Consider the following 17114-nt stretch of genomic DNA (forward strand, 5'->3'; position numbering starts at 1 on the left):
GGAGAGCCTTTGAGATGGCAGGACCTCTTGAGAGTTGTAGGCCAAAATGGTACTATCAGAATGTTTCTCGTTGCATTTTTAGTTTGCAGAATTATTTTTTCCCAAATCAATAACCTTCTCTATATATTGTATATATTACTACTTGCTGATTTCATGGTGCTTTGAATATATGTGCTGTGGTCGTGTTGCTGTAAAAAGAAAAGAAGAGTAAATATGTTATTAATCACAATTTGCATCCATTAATTTCTTCCCAAAGTCTTTGACCAGCTGGAAATCATGCTGGGGCTTTTTTGAAGATAATAAATGAACTACAATTCAGTAACAAAATGTATGGAAAAAAGCAATAGGTATCTAATTCATTAAGGGAGGCATTAACATCATGATAGACTTCTGTACAAAGGAGAAATACTTTTAATGATATCTTCTGCACATGGCTTACCCTCAATAGCTGTGGTTTGGGTACTCCCACCACCTACTCATTACAACAGCTCCAAAACAACTTCTAAAACCATTTTTCTCTATTAGAGAAACTAACTTACATAACAGGAAAAAAATTTTTATCTAGAACCTTTTTCACCAAAAAATTATGATTTTGTTTAACTGAAAGATTTTGTGGCTCTATGTTGAGATCAGTCAAGTTTTCTCACTGTAAAGAAAGGAACTCAAGTTACTCTATTTAAAGCTCTTTTCTTTTTAATGCACGGTTGGTACCAAACATCAATTTTCCTAGCAGTTCAAACCTGAAAAAAAAAAAAAAAAAAATCTTTGGGGTGGATTAAGCAGTTTTGGAATAACCATCAAAACTAATAGCTGGCTGTTTGCAGATCTCTACTCACAGGCACTAGCAAAGTTGCTACTAATGTCTCAGTAATGCTAATTATATGAAAAAATGGAGATTTCCTCCGACAGTTGTGGCATCTTCCTTCCAAAGCTGTAGGGAGCTGCCCAGTTTTAGAGACGCCAAGAAAGTAAAAGGCTTGCTCACCCTCACTGAGCAAGCGGCAGCCTGGCAGATCTCAGCAGTGATGAGCCTGAGACGCTGAGCATCCCTTTAGGAGATCCAGCCCATAGGTGAAAGAAACTCAACGCCATTTATCTCTCTTTTAAGTTTTTCTTAAAGCAGATTTCTTCCCTCCTTGCTCTAGAGGGGAGCTAGGTGCATGTGGCTGCCTCTGCATAAGTGGTGAGGAGTTCACAATTCCCCAAAATAGCACTGTGTATAGGCAGTAGCTGTGTCTCAGAAGTAGCACGTCACTGCTTATGTGGCATAATGCCTGCTATAGTTAGCATTGCTTAGTCGGCTAATTAGCCTAGTGAAGGTCCTGCACTACCACTTGCATATTATTTCCCACTGCAGAGTTAGCTCAGCTGTGGTATCTCTGCATAGTACATCACTGTCCAGAAAAACAGCTGGCTTCCTGGTATGTCTGTATGGTGATGATCAAGCAAATAAATAACTAATATATATACATATATCACTGTGGTTTGACCCACATTTCTCAAAAAAAATGTTGCTCCTAAGCTGATCGAGTGAAAAAAGAAATTCCGTCCTTAGATTACATGTCTCAGGGTAACATATTTGGCGAACTTTTTACCTTACATACATCAGAATATGTACATTAAAAAAACCCTTAATTACTTATTACAGCTTCAGAAACTTAAATTGTCACTTTTCAACATATTTTCATAGCTTAAAACCAACTACTGCATTGTAAATCAGTCCTCACAGCAGAAGGAATAGCATATTCGAAAGAATATTTGTATTAGACGATATAAAATAATTGAAGTGGAATCATTGAACCTTTCAAAAATAAAATGATCTGATACCTTTAACTTAGGTAATTAATTCAAATATGACTGCTTTATTACATGCCTTTGACACTTCATTTACTAAAATAGTACCTGATAATGATCCTAAAATATTACCTGGAGAAATTTGTCATTATCTTACCCATGTAAGTGGACATTTTTCTCCCCTAGCAATGACTACCTTATATGGAATAATTATAAATAAAGGAACTCATGAAATCATGCAGTATTTTGATAACAAATTTTTTACTTGAACAAAAGACTAGAAATTGCCTAAAATGACAGCATTTATTAAATTAATGAAAAATAAAGATAGCCAATTTCTCACCTGGAACTTGAGAACACTGAGGATGAAATTAAGATAACTAAAAAATATTTAAAAAAATCACCCAGAGGATCCCATAGAGCATTGCTAGGTGTTTAGAAAACCTGTCAGATTCAATGTCTACGAAATGTAGAAGGTCCATCTCCCCACAGCCTTATCCTTAGTGAAGTAGTTTATTTCTGGCATAAATAGGGGTTTAAGTGTTATTTCTCATTTACAGATTTTTTACTCAATTTGCAGAAGTGTATCTTACTATGAAAAGTGAAAGGCAGCAAAAAACTGAGCTGAAGTTTGGCTGTGCAGCAATGAGAGGCAAGAGCAAAGGTATCTGCATTCCTCCAGGAAAGGTTAAGAATATTTCTATAACTCACACTGAGCAAAAAGAATAAATCATTTCCTGTGCACCTCTCCAAGAGATAATGCAGTGAAAGGCAGCTAACAATCAGACCTTCTGCTCTGACAACAGATGCTACATTCTATAGTTAACTTCAAATTATTTTATGAGCTACTGAAACACACTGATATATGCCCCTGTTACATTACCGTTCAGTAAGTTTTCAATTTTATTTCTAGTTCAGTTCGAGTTGAGGAAGATCAAACCTAAAAACTATGAGTAAGTGGGATGCAAAAACTAAGTTTGGAATTTCGTCTGGAAATTGCTCAAACAATCCCATATATATCTTGCACGTAGAAACAGAACTATGGTACCCCGCCAGTTACTGTGAACAAAAGTTAACAACTCCATTTGAGATCAGATGCAGAAGATGACTCCTTCAGCAACTGCATGCAAGTCTGTTGTGTGGACCGGTGGCTCAGAGGACAATTGAGCCTTGCATCAATTTTATCTGCAGTTCCCAAATCTTCAGAATCTCCACTCCTGGTGCAAAGTAAACTGTATATTATGCAATCAAAATCTGACAGCCAGAGAAAATACAAATGTAGGATGCATTTATCAGTCAGTATAGATATTGTGTGGAGAAGAAGCAACACATATGTTTATCTGAAAAAATGACCCGGAAACTAAGAATTTAATTGCTGTTTAAAAATCAACCTCTCACTGAATTGTAGTATCCCTCATAATTGTGAAGGAGTTTCATACAAGTTGAAATAATTTATATACCACCAGCTATACAAAATCAGAAAGTTAATGATAATTTATTCTGAGATATTTAATAAGCCTATTATTATTATAAAATTACAAGACTGGAATGTAAACCAGCTGGCATTTCAAAGGTCTGATCAAAAATGGATCAATGGGCTTTATGATACTGAAGGAAGGCTCTTCTGAACTCTTTTCAAAGAGGAGATCATAACCTGTAGTTTCTGAGCAGAGAAAGAAAATAGACTGAAAAAAGTAGAGAACCGACAAGGAGACTGCCAAAAGGTTCAATTTATTCTTTCATTTTCTATGACTGAAACAGAGAAATTTTACCAACTTTGAATCTATAGCACCCCAGAGAAAGCGAAGAGACAAGTGGCAAAACAATCGCATGTTATCTTTATTCTTACCCCAAATTTTTCCTTCCCCTTTGCAAATCATAGTGTTGACTTATTTCTTAATATATTAAACATAACCCTATTTTTCATACTATAAAACCCACGGGAATCAGATTTTAATTCACAAAAAGGCAAAAACTTTTAACTCCAACAAAGGTTTCTTTCTGAAACGAGTGCTGGTATAGTTTTGGCCTACGTCAAAGCACTTCAGTCCCCCTACAAACAGTAGAGTCAACAGGATCTCACTCCTAAAAAACATCAGAAACACTGATGCTATTACAGAAACGTTTCCTGTGTGGGTGGACCCACTGAAACTCTCTAGAGAATGGTGGTTTAATGGGTAACTCCCATTAAACCCTGTCTTTGCCAAGGTCCTTAAAACTACCTGTGGAAAAAGACATGGTAGCAAAACCAGGCTTTGTTTCACAATACATATTTAAAGGTAACTTGCTAACAGGCTATTTCCAAGAGCTGTAAACATTTCTGAAATACAGATGACAGTAGGGGTTTATCCCTCACCCTATACACAGAACAATAATTGCAGTTCTTGTACCTTAGTATTTAATCATATTTCGTTTCATAATATATTTGAATATGGAAAAAAGTATTTCTCATAAAATGAGGGCAAACAGAACAGACACGCTAGCTACATGTGACTGGAACAGTATATTCAATACAGATTTGATATCCTAAAATTTTCAAAAAAATCATTTACATTTCTTAAGTGTATGAGAACTCTGGATGCCTGTTTTACAATACACATGCTCCACTGTCTTCTGTAGGACGTACTCACTTATTTCTCCTAAACCATTTGCTTTTTGTGATTTATCAGTTCATTTATTGGATTCTGTCAGCTTTTAGATAAAGAACTGATGGTTTGGCATTCCCAAGTAGGCATAATCTCCTCTGTCTAATGTTCAAGGGTTTACTTCAGATCTCTAAGTCAGGATCCAGGATAGAGTTTAGATACTGTCTTTATATACATTTACATCCAATAACTAAAGCACAATGCCATTAACAAGGGCAACGATCAGTCTTATCTCCCTGATACTTATATGAAGACCATATGACTACCACAGCCTTAAAGAACACAGAATTTCTAATTACAGGTGGTATAATCACACACAAAGAAAATAAAATACATCACTCTAGGGGAACAAAAGCAAGAAAATTCTCCTTTTCTGTTGCAACTTTTCCAAGAACATGTGAGAAGGGCACAGTTCGAAAATGGCTCTAGTCACAGCCATTTAAAGGAATGTTGCAGCTCCTGATCAGGAAACCTGCAGGAGTTGCCCTGTCTTCCTTCACAGCTTTTCTCTGGGGGCATTAAGCTATAGTTTTTCTTCTGGATTGGTGACTGAATGCAGCGCTTGTTACCCCGACCAAATAGGTTTTGGTAGCTTTGTTTCAATATGTCCTAGCAATCACCAGGTTCAGGATCTGTGTGAAATTAATTCCAAATCAAGGTTTCCATCACTAAACAAATCCTAACACCTTTAGCCACATTTCTGTATGACCTGGAAATGGCTGTAAATACTGGAGAAATGACTCTTTGGGTATAATATTCTATTAAATATGCTTAGCAATCTAGGTGTGTCAAACAAAAGCTTAGATACTTTTGGAAGTTTTGTCTAACCTGAAAAGATACAACAAACCATTTCTGATCAACAGAGTACTTTTGAATATCAAAGAATATGGAATCTGGATGCAATTGCCTAGATGATATTCAGCAAAATGCCCACTGGCAACTTTTGTTGCACCAGGGGAAAACCTAATCTAGCAATGTCTTGCCAGCTTCATGACTGAAAGCACCACTGTAGATATCCAGTCTATAGGATACACTATAGATAGTTCTTATATCTTGTGCAATACACACAAAATGGACGAATGACAAAATAAAGTTTTTAATGGGGTACAAGTAAAAGTCTTTTGAACTCAAAACTACTTTATAGTATATCATGTGTAAGAAAAGAAATTAAGTCCAGTAAACCCCACAGCATCCAGTGAGGCCCCTCAACTACTGCCAAGAAATATCCAGTCACACTGTGGATCTTCAGAGAAAATAATTAGAATGATTTCCTGAACACTTATCATCAAGATTGTTCATTACCAATACTACTATAATAGGTTTCTCCGTATCTACACAGTATCAAAGTTCATGAGAATAAAACCTTCCTGAAGGAGTCAGCTGTTTCTATAAATTTCTCTATTAATCCCCTTTAAAAATGTCAGGTAGACCATTTATATAATATCAAACTTGCCTTGCAATTCTTTCTTTTAAACTACAAGGTTTAATGAGCTGTTGCTTACTATGGCATATGAGATTTTCTAGAACCAAGTAAGTTTATAGTAATGTCACTGACTGAAAAGTATTGATCTTAGTATTTACCCAGATTTGTGGAATACAAATGTATCAATTGTGTATCAATTAAAATTACACTGATTAGACAGTTTATAATGGGAAAGAAAAATCACGTGTTCATATACTCAACTCTCTTTGTGCCAACACATTATCTTTATCCCATTAAAGAGCCTTATGCCATCTGTACCATCTGTGATACCAGCTGGTACATTGGTCCAAAAATATCTCTTCAATTATAGTATACTGATTAGTTTTTAGTATAGAATCAATTGTAGCTTAACTGAATTATAAAAATAAATTGGTATTATTTTTTTCTCATTTCTGTGATTTGATTTTCGTAATGAAAATTCCAAAACTTCCTGGTTTTTCCTTCATAATTTGCTTCACGTAAAAAGAGGTAAAGAGGGGATATCAGTTAAATAAGTTAGGTATTGGGACCTTGTTCAAAATCAGACACTAACCATTTCTAGCAAAAATCAAATAAGGAGGTCTTTTTCCCAAAAAATTCTCCTTCTAAACAAAATGGCATACATTAAAATATAACTTTACAAAGTCAACAGATGGGTGATATTATGTTTTCCTACATAAAGATTTATCTTATTAGTGTAGAGTTATTTTTATAAAGCAAACTGAATGAAATCCCTGCTACAATGAAACTTACAGCAAGATTCTCATTCATTTCAGCAAGCCAAGATTTAACATTACACAATTAACTGGAAAGCGTACATCCTTCTGTACTCCTCACACCTTTCACACTTTGTATCTTAGTGCCTGATCCTTTGATCAATCACGTTACTCCTACTTTTAAGCAGAACTACAAGCCAAGATCTGAGTTTTATGCTATAAATCCTTCACACTTGGAACTTTTGCTATATATATTAATTACATCAGAGGTATACATCAAAAGAACTGTACTGGGTTCATAAATACTAACTGCGTTAGTTCAGACCCTTTCTACATATAAATTATGGTGCAACCTTTTAATGACATGATCATGTGCTATAGTTTGAACAAGAGTTTCTTTTGATGTTTATTTAATTCATGGATATTACTTATTTACCAAATTCAAAACTTCACTCTTTCCACATTTTGTGCCCCCCGTAATTTACTTACCAACATTATCAAAAATCTGAGCTGAAAATACAATTTTCTATGATGTTCATCACTACAGTGTCTGAGTGCTTCACAAACATGACTACATTTATATTCACAACATCCCTGTGAGATGAGACAGTGTTATTATAGCTACTTTATGCAGAACAGAGCCACAGTGAGATTAAGATCAAAGGTATTGACTAATTTGGGTACTTGGTAGGAAACTCATCGAAGCTCATTTTCACAATGCTTAATACACAGCCTTTCATATATGTTCAAAGCCAAGTTAGTAATGCTGCAAGTGTTCAATATTCTACAAATCAAACCCCAAGGACTCACTCAGAAAGCAAGAAATACACAGTGTCAATCCCTAAAGATTGTCTTAACTGACTCCTGTAACATCATGTAGGAATTCTGTGGCAGAAGAAATCCAGTTCTCCAGTATAAATTAACCATATGGACCTTTTTCTTTTTTGTATCCTGTTTTGTTCACTAATTTCTAAATTGTTCAGTCAACCACTAAGGAATTGCACTGTTGTCTTCCTTACAAGCATTTCTATAAATCTCTTCATCACCTGAGAGTTTCTACTTTGTTTACTAAAAAGTAGAGTTTTTTTGTTTTCAGGCAAAATCGACAGCTAAGAAACTGATAGCTGCTGTACGTTCTTGTGCCCCCATATAATTCAAAACTAGAGGCAGATGGATTCAGAAACACAAGGATCAATTTTAAGTTATTGTAGGGACATATACTGTGATGTTTCCTCTCCTCCTTCTAAGTTTGATTTTTCTCATTGGTCATTTTTAATCTCAGTTGCATCAGAAGTGTTATGAACTAAAGGGACTCAGTTAAAGAAGTCATAGAATCATAAGATCATAGAATGGTTTGGGTTGGAAGGGACCTCAAACACCATCTAGTTCCAACCCCCCTGCCATGGGCAGGGACATCCTCCACTAGACCATGTTGCCCGAAGCCTCATCCGACCTGGTCTTAAACACTTCCAGGAAGGGGGCCTCCACAACCTCTCTGGGCAACCTGTTCCAGTACCTCACCACCCTCACAGTAAAGAATTTCTTCCTAACATCTCATCTAAATCGACCCTCCTTCAGCTTAAACCCATTACCCCTTGTCCTATCACTGCACTCCCTGATAAACAGTCCCTCACCAGCTTTCCTGTAGGCCCCTTCAGGTACTGGTAAGCTGCAATTAGATCTCCCCAGAGCCTTCTCTTCTCCAGGCTGAACAACCCCAACTCTCTCAGCCTGTCCTCATAGGAGAGGTGCTCCATCTCTCTGATCAGCTTTGTGGCCCTCCTCTGGACTCTCTCCAACAGCTCCATGTCTCTCCTGTACTGGGGCCCCCAGAGCTGGAAAGGCAAACTGTCACAGCTTTGGAAGGTAGCTCTTGTCAACTGAAGGGTCTTAATTTAAAAAATTTTACTTCAACCAGCATAGATACACACAAACATGTGCAAAGATAAACACAGAGACATTTATAACAGCTCAGCTGATAGATGCTACAGTCAAAAGCTGTAGAATTTTTACAGCTTTAAATATATACATGAAGTATAACAAGGAAGTCAGATGAAGTGATGCTAGTTATATTCAGAGGAACTTGGGGATGTGAATTCACAGAGGTTTAAATACTATGTATTCTTGCTGTTAATCACACTTGTTGTTACATTCAAGACAACATTAGCCTATGCATCTGCTTAGGCCAGAAGTAAGTAATGAAACCAGCTTCACATTTCTCTTGCCCTAGACCTTGAATTCTTGTATTGTCAGAAATAGGTTTTCTCTACTGTTGGGAATAATGACTCCCAACTCACCCAAGTATCTCACTTTTGCACTTAGAAGGCCAAAGATATCACAAATTAAATGATGTATTAGAAAAGAATTTTTAGTATTACAGGTATTAAACTTGTCCAATTTGTTCACATATTATAATTCTCCTTTCCCCAAAGAAACTGGGTTGGCCTCGAAGGCGGAGGGCTACGGAGAACAGTACAAAAAGTGCTTGGGTAGCTCAGTATTTCCAGCACCGTTTTCTGTGACATATGTGAAATCAAGTATGCCTTCTGCTTTGCTACACAGTACAGGTTTGTTGGCATTTGTTTGAGGTGATCTGCAAAATTCAGTTGCAGTGTTGCCACATATGACTAATACAATCATTGTGCCCACTAAACATTTAGATGGCTCAGTGAAGAACTCCAGCTCCTTACAGACTTTTTCTCAGTCTCTTCCACAGAGAAAGGATAAATAAGAAAATTAAAGAACAACTGAGAACACATCTCCTTGCCAAGAAGATAATGCTACTCGAAGGAACAGCAGGGAGGTCCCAGCAGGATGGCATTATTGCAGCAATGAAGAGCACCAAGTCCTCCCACTTATCCCTTTTGGGCTGAAAGGAGGGCAAATCTATCCTGTCAGAACTATCGCCTGCCAGAAGAACTGTCAGGACCACACTGCAGACTCCAATGGAAACAAGCATTCAAGAAAGATGACAGCAGCAATAAATTAAAGGGGGGAGGGGGAAGAAGCAAACAAAGCAACATGTGATTTTATTGTTCTAGTCATTCTGGTTTATTTGTTTCTTAGTGTTAGTCCCTCCTTTCTTCTGCTCTAACTTTCCACCTCTAAGATATGTTGGTTTTCCTTTTAGTTTGATCTTTTGTGAAAAGTTATCCAGTCATAATCCTTCACCATGCCAAAAAAAAAAAAAAAAAAAAAAAAAAAAAAAAAGGAAAAATCTGGCTTTCCATACTTTGAAGAAGCTGCTTCTGACAGCTTACTTGATCTTCAGTAGAAGTGCTCCTTCTAGTCACAGGATTTTTTCCAGGGACAGATGCTCACAAACACAGTTGTGTTATACAGCCCTAATATTCAGTACACTTCGGTAAACAAAATGGAGATATCGTTAACCACCACAACAAATTCCGTTCTTTATGGGCCATATGATTTATAAAAAGACATTCAGAGCTACCATTTAATCTGGAATACTCTCAATAGATTTAGCCATTTAAATTGCTGGAATAATGCCCAGATGGAAAGTGGCAAGATATTTAAAGACTGATTCCATTTTCTAAGTATGCCATGAATATAAAAGTCCTTCCACTTAATCTAATACACTTCTTTGGCCTATTAGTTTTTGATTGATAGAATGTCTTGAAATAAAAAAGCAGCAGTTGGCAGACACAGTAGAAATCAAAGATACTGTGAGTAGAGAGACTAAATAGAAGTATATATTGGTTTCATAAAGGATATTTTAGTTTCCCAAAAGTGGTGATCATCTACATTTATTATATTCCAAACCTTTGATTGCTAGAACTTGATTTTTAAGTAACGGATTTTCAATAAAATAGCAACCAATTTATTTTTTTCTTAAATGGGACACTGACCTTTATATAACAGGGAAGGAAAATCTGGGGAAACAAAATTAGACATCAGATTTTCATATGGAGAGGTCAGAACTTCATAGTTTGCTTTCATGTTCAGGGCATATAGTTTCTATATTGTATTGCAATGGATCATTCTTAATATCTGCATGATATTGAAGCAACAACTCCAATTCTACTAGAGAAGAAAGGAGAATTAGAGAAACAATTATATTTCTGATATAACTAGCTGATTAAGGAGTAGTTAGTCAGCTATTCCTTTTATTCTTCAGCCAAATTCAAGACGATGCTAGGATTGTTTTCTCTAACAGTTTAAAGTGATTGAAGAATAAGGTGATCATTGGTAAGTAGGATTAATTATCTCAAAGGAAAAATAAAATTTCATTAAGCAGAGTTCAGAGTGACATCCCTGGAAAGGTTCCAGTCAGCTGGATGGTTCCTCATGCTTTTTACATGAAAAGAAAACACACAGTCACTATGATTAATCAAAAACTAAATGGTTAATAAAAAGGGTCTGTTTGAAGCTCTTAATTAGAGCTAGTTTAAAACAGTGCACTGTCTCTTAGGAAGCTTATGCAAACTGCTTGGTGCTAACACAGTAGGAAAAGAAAGAGAAGAGAAGCAAAGGGCAAAAAAAGCTTGGGAATTCAATACGCTCTTCTGCGAATGTAGAGTTTTTAGGCAGCAATCTGCCATGAGTTAATGTGTCATCTTCCAATATCATGCCCTCCTAGTAACTGCAGCGCCGGGACTACCAAGGTGGTAATTGCAGGAGACCATAAAAATCCATTCTGACATGAAGGAAACAAACTTCCAAGAGGAAAGAAGAAACATACCTTGTTGTCTGTACAGCCAGGGAAGCATAAAGCAGAAACTCCATAAAGTGGTGCACTCACATTTTTCTGAGCCATGTTTCTCAGGGATTAACTATGGAGCATATTTAATCCTTTGAATGTCAAACCCCAAGGAAATCTAATTCCCATGAAATATCCTTCTCCTTACAAGCACATTCACTCTAAGGAGAATTGACTTCATAATCTGCACTTTGCAACTTGCTATCTTTGTATTAAGCATCTTTAAACACTCAGTTGTGGATAATACTTACTTTTATAGGCACTAATAACTGTTTCAAGGGCTCTGAAGAGGCATGTATAAATTCTCCCCAAGCTGTACACTAGTGGCTATTGCAAGATTTGTGCAACTTTATTTTTAAATTTGGAAATGTTGAAAAACTTTCGTCTATGTATGTACAAAGTAGCAAGGGCTTTTGTCATGACTGTGGCTTTTAAGTATTAATTTTAAAACTTTAAGAGGTAGTAAAAATTTCAGAAAGTACATGTTTGTTTTTTTCCTAAGAGAATTTAGGAGACAGATTATTAAACTTTCTTAAGCCAAAAATGATGTTACATAATTTTATACATACTTGTCAGAGCTTCCCATTTTCATTAGCTACAGACCAATTTAGCAAGTCTGTACACAAATACACAGTAAAAGCCCTTTTCAAAACATTAATCACTCTGGAATAATCACTCTGGAATGATTCTAAGTTGTGAGAATCAATGTTTTTCCAATTCCCCTTTTAATGACCTGAAAGATAACAAACATTCCTGCATAATACACTTTCCTGTTAATTTGTGCCATTAACTATTACTGCTACCCTGAAGAGAATATTAGAAGTCTTATTGAGATTAGATCACTCTGTGCTACAAATTTAAAAGAAAATTACATTCACCAGTGAGGCCCTTTAATTTTATTGCCATGATTTGTCTTTCAAAGTTAGCATTTGGCAAGAAGGGAACAAACTACAAGGCTCTCCTTTTTGCCAGGCCTCTTAATACAAACTTCTTTATCTGAGATTATAATGGCTGAACAGGCTTTGGTGGGAAACAAAACAAAAAATACTAAAAATAGATTATTTTCCCTTACCTTTTTTCCTTTACTTTCCACTATGTTTTATTAGCATTTTTAACCAATCTTTTCATAGCTAGTAAATATGAACAACTACATCTCTGTTCTACTACAGTGAATTATTTAGCTAAGAATAGAGTTCTATGTTGGTTTCAGGGAAAAAAACCTGAAATAAATAAAGCAGCTCATTGCTTGCAACAGTAAATAAATGGAATATATCCGCATTATCCATCCACTTCAGTGACTTGAAAAGATACGTATATACAATGTATGCAATATTTGTTCAGAAGGTGAAATTTTTCTGACATAAAATGGAAGAGTTTCATGGTGAGCCAGAAGGTATAAGGCACCTCAAAACCTCAACTTATTAGAGCTGAAAAAGAAAACAGTGCTAATTCATAGTTCATTGTAATTCAAGAAATACCTCCTAAAGCAATACTGAGCAATGCTCATTTTCTCTGAAAATAGTTATTAAAAGACACACAGTGAATAAGGTTTTAATCCTGTAACTTTTCCTAGGATTAGTAGATAGCTTACTTAATATTAACATATACACTGAGAACATCATCATCAAATTGCAAAACATTTTCATAAATATTTCAAATAGACAAAATGGGCTAAACATTGCTCATTGTGAATTCCAAAGCACATTTCTCTTCTTGTAGTTTTTGCAAAATAAAGATTTCTGTATTGCTTAAAATCATGAAAGGTTCCATTTTTAAATGGATTTCTATGTTTGCCTTCAGAACATAAAGTCTCAGATGTGTTAATCTATTCAGTGGGTAATATATGTAGTAATAGGCTACAAAACCTGCTTATTGAGAATTGAGGAAAGACTTCACACAGTATGGTCTAATCATTTCCACATTCACCATCTAGAATGGAAAGAAGAGGGTCTGGCAAAGGACATGGTCCTTGGTCTTTCTCTTTCTCCCACCTCCCCTTCCTCCATCTCTCTCTCTCCTTTTTCTTTTCTTAGAAGCTTTCAGACTCAAAATAGTAAAGTCCTATGAACTCCAGTTCTAGAAGCACACAGGACAAATATTTCCTAGTGCCCATATGAAGTTCAATGAAGTCCTCTCAGGATGAAAATTTGTAAATTCGACAGAAACCTAACATTTTTGAAAGCATCTGGGAGAAAACTGGGGGCATGGGGGGGAAATCCTAGGAAAACTACATGAAGTATTTTGACATGACATGAAGTAAAAAATGACACATCTGACAGGCCATACAAATTCAATTACCGGGCAAGTTAAAATCAGCAATCTTTTAAGGGAGGACTGTTTGTGAAGGGCAGCTACTGGGACAAGGGAATGAACTCAGGAGGATGTGCTATTCTTGACACTGGATATCTATTATTTACTGTTGTTTTCTCTCATTTTTATCTATGCTGTTTATTTCGTATTCTTCCTGTAGGGAAGGGTGACTAGAACCAGGCAGATTTCAGTAACTATCACTCCATGCACAAGCATACTTTTGCTTCAGTAATAAAGTTAGGAAACAACTCTTGTCTCCTAATTAGTAGTCATGATAGTTTCTAATTAAGGCACTTGAGGGTGTTGATATCTGAAAAGACATATACTTTAATCCCTGTATGTAATCCTGCTGTCATCTCTGTCTAGCTTTCAGATTGTCTTTGCCCCATCGCTTCACTGCTCAATAGAAAAGGGGTAGAAGCAAGCACACAAGAATTAATGCTGAGAGACACACTGGAAGAATGTTTCAGTCCAAAGGACCCCTGTTCAATATTAATAAAGACTCTTGTTAATTTTGAACAACTGGGAGGAAAATTTCTTCTCATGGTCTGAGATGTGACTGGATTTCAAAGTATTGCTCAACATATTTGCATAGGAGAAGAAAAGGCAAATGGGCCACAGGGGACAAACTATTATCCTGTTCACAAGAAGTCCATATTTTAAAAAAAGCAGTACTGACAATCTCCAGCAGGAATTTTTTGAGTTATCCAAGGTCTGAGAGTATATGAAGTACCCTAGAGAGAGCAGAACGTTTAACTAGTTCTCAAATAACTTCAGTTATTTTTTCCTTAAATATTTTGTCAAATGTACCATTTGACAGGGAAAAATACACACATTGATTGACAGCTTGAAATTATTCCTGAATTATTCATAACTCAACTCATAAATACATGGTTTGAGGAAGCACAAACAATATAAAAAAGTTCATAAATAAAGAGTCGATAATCTGTAATATTTTTAGCAGTTTGTAATGCAGAGTCAGCAGTACAATTCCTCCAAATTTATCTTTGTGACAGGCAACTTGTTGTCCTCTTGGTGTCTCTCATTTGCATTTTATAAAATCTGCAGCAGAACGTACATTCATGGCGTGGAATAATTGGGAAAGACTCAAAACTGCCCTAGGTTAACTGAGTAGGCTGCCAATTTAGCGAGGAGACAGTTCAGTGCTACTCATTTTTGAAAGTGAAACCCTCCAGTTTTTCAACGCATGCTTTAAACTTGGGCCCAGAGCTCACTGCAGTATCGAGCTCTCACTGATGGGTACCTGGCAGTAGAACCTGTTCCTCAAGCCCTGGTAACAAGATATCTGCTCTCTGAAACTACTGTGTGAGGAAATTAGTCAAATTACTGAGCCTTGAGCATTGACTAAAATAGTGTCTTTAGTGTGGAGTTGTTTCCCATCGACAACTATGTTATTCCATTTACTTTTCTTTGAAATACAATAAGCCTTCGTTTGGTTTTGTTTTTTTTTATTCTCTTGTTCTTCCCTTGGAGCAATCACAACTGCATTAAATTCATGCTGTTTAAATACTGCATAGAAAAGGGTTGAGTGTAATTATCTTTCCAGTATTTATCTTATAACATTCTTAGTCCTATGAGAGATGTTGAAGTGGGGAAGAGCAGGAAGACATCCCCAGTGCCAGGACATTCTAAGATTTTATCATAAGAGTGAAGATTATTCATTCTGAAAATAGAGTTAAATCATCTGAACATTGCAGTAAATCAAATATTTATTTGCCTGCTCCAAATTCATACATGGAAATTGCCTCTGAAGGTATAATTAATTCTATAAAGTTAAAACAACATGTTGACAAACTCAGTTTCAAGATCATACAAATGAACTAAAATATGAAAAACAAATTGCAGAGGAGAAATAATCTCTGTTTTAAAAGAAAGATCAAATATGCATTACTTTACAGTATTTCCATCTACAAACTGTTATAATGGCAGTGAATTACCAAATAATTCAGTATTTGCAGTTTTCATTATTTTTTAAAAATATGAACAAAAATATTACAGTTGTTTTTTAAGTATTAATCTGCAAGCCTCAACTACCTAATGACTATTTTTATACCACTTTACTAGTGTAAGGTAGTTTAAGACGAACAGTGGGGAATCTAATTTGTGGAAAGAAATACCAAAGAAGTGGGAATAAGCCACCAAAACATGATTTGCAAGCCCACCTTCATGCTGCCGACAGAAAAGAGCAGGTATTGACCGAGTATCTCAGTAGCCAGGTGCTCTGTAGCTACCATAGCACTGTCATGGGTACTAGGAGGAAAGTTAAATTACAGCAGACCTCTGGCTGGCTTAACTTATTCTGGAGAATGGATGAGCACATTCATGGCCAAGCCTGGGGGGGTCAGAAATGCCCCACTTCTTTATATGTAGGAAATCTTACCCAGCTGCAGATCATGAACTCAGTGGGATATGCCATATACAACATGTGTCACAGATGTCAGCAGGCTCTAGTATTGAAGTCCAAGAAAACCTATTTGGCCAGTGGGATCACCTTGGACAACAGAACAGTGCTGAAGGAAGTACCTCAGGACATCAGTTGTCTTGATCCTGATAAATATTCAAAGGTTCTTGTAAAGCTATCCCTACGGGAATATGCTTTCTATCATGTGGTGCTAGCTAAAGCAAAATTAATAGCTTCATTTTGAGTTAACTATGTGTCAGATTATGATTTTGTCTCTGTTGGAGCAACCCAGAGTAACTTGACTGAGTCTGATTTTACAGTGATTCATATATCTGCTAATTCACTTTACCAAGACAAAATAAATCCTTAATTCTATTATTACTTATCAACTCTTTTAAGACCTTTTCCAGAGGTGCAAATCATCAGCCGGTTGAAATATACTGAAGAATCAGACCTATTAGCTTCAGTGCAAGATGTTTTAGATTCACATACCATTTCTAGAGAGATGATTCCTTAGGCCTACTGAGGTAGCTGATAAATAACCCAATGAAAAAAATTCCAAAATACCCATGAACAAAAATATGAGTGTATTGAAAGGGTTAAAGCAAATTCATTTTAGTTTCATTAGCTCCAGTAACAATACAAAAAATAAATGAAAGTGCAGAGAATTATATATACAAACTGATACAATAATCAGAAATCAAACATGTATTTAGCAAATCATAATATGCATGGTCATTAAAGCAGCCATTTGTTGGTAATATTAGCCTAAAGCTTTAAAAATGAGTGGCCAAGAATAGCTAAATGATTGTGCTTAGATTAAAAGGCATATCAAATGTGTTTACTCGGATAATACAGGGATAAGGGCAGTTTAAAACCAGAAGTATGTTGTATTTAACCAGCTCATTTTTTTCTCAATGCTGAAACTAAGCCACTGGAACATATCCTTTAAAGTAAATGTGTAAATAAAATAACATATCACTCAGGATATAGTGACTTAGCTCTTCGTGACAAAACAATGTCATGCATTTTTTTCATTCTGTTTGAC

The 17114-nt window shown here is 35.9% G+C and overlaps 1 protein-coding gene across 3 annotated transcripts in view; it reads right to left on the reverse strand.

Moving 5' to 3' along the window:
• The window catches only part of KCNIP4 (potassium voltage-gated channel interacting protein 4), a 450983-nt gene that overhangs the window by 387059 nt on the left and 46810 nt on the right, over nucleotides 1-17114 (reverse strand). The window lies entirely within an intron of this gene.

Source organism: Grus americana, chromosome 4, assembly GCF_028858705.1.
Source record: "Grus americana isolate bGruAme1 chromosome 4, bGruAme1.mat, whole genome shotgun sequence".
NCBI classification, from domain to species: domain Eukaryota; kingdom Metazoa; phylum Chordata; class Aves; order Gruiformes; family Gruidae; genus Grus; species Grus americana.